Genomic DNA, 428 nt, shown 5'->3' with positions numbered 1-428 from the left:
TCTTCCAGTATTACCACCGGATACATACATGCCACAGACACATAATTGGGTGAACCTTTTCAGATTGTGACTCAGCTTTGCTAGAGTCCCCAATTAGAGGTGTCTAGGGTTCTTAATCACACTCTTTTTGCCTTGGATCACAACTTTATTTCTTTCTTTTTCTTTTTCTCTTTCTTTTCTTTTTCGTTCGTTTTTTTTTGCATTCACTGCTTTTTCTTGCTTCAAGAATCAATTTGATGATTTTTCAGATCCTCAAAAATAGTTCTCCTTTTCCATCATTCTTTCAAGAGCCAAAAATTTTAACATTCTTAAAACAACAAATTCAAAAGACATATGCACTGTTCAAGCATTCATTCAGAAAACAAAAAGTATTGTCACCACATCAAACTAATTAAGCTAGTTTTAAAGATGAATTCGAAATCCTGTAC

This window comes from Arachis duranensis, chromosome 1, assembly GCF_000817695.3.
Source record: "Arachis duranensis cultivar V14167 chromosome 1, aradu.V14167.gnm2.J7QH, whole genome shotgun sequence".
NCBI classification, from domain to species: Eukaryota; Viridiplantae; Streptophyta; class Magnoliopsida; order Fabales; family Fabaceae; genus Arachis; species Arachis duranensis.
This window is presented reverse-complemented; position numbering follows the sequence as displayed.